Genomic DNA, 331 nt, shown 5'->3' with positions numbered 1-331 from the left:
TATAAAATACTCMCTCAGACTTATTGTTTAATTTGACTTTTATATAATAAAGTTTAATACCCTCTTGAATCTGTATTAAAATCATACTTTTGCTTGGATTGTTTCATGTTTTTCTATGAGTGACTAAAAAGAAGTTGCTACATTTAAATGAGCTGCTCTTCCACTTTCAAACTAGTGTTTTAGTTAAACAGCACCATAAACTAGTAGGGGTGTAAGAAAATGTCGATACACTGAAATATCGCGATATTTCATTTCCCAATACGGTATCGATATTCTAAAGCCCTGTATCGATTTTTAATTAAGGTTTAAAATGTCAACTTTCCTGCCAGCC

The sequence above is a fragment of the Austrofundulus limnaeus genome, unplaced genomic scaffold, assembly GCF_001266775.1.
Source record: "Austrofundulus limnaeus strain Quisiro unplaced genomic scaffold, Austrofundulus_limnaeus-1.0 Scaffold103, whole genome shotgun sequence".
Classification (NCBI taxonomy): domain Eukaryota; kingdom Metazoa; phylum Chordata; class Actinopteri; order Cyprinodontiformes; family Rivulidae; genus Austrofundulus; species Austrofundulus limnaeus.
The sequence above is the reverse complement of the archived record's forward strand: the minus strand, read 5'-3'. Positions refer to the sequence as shown.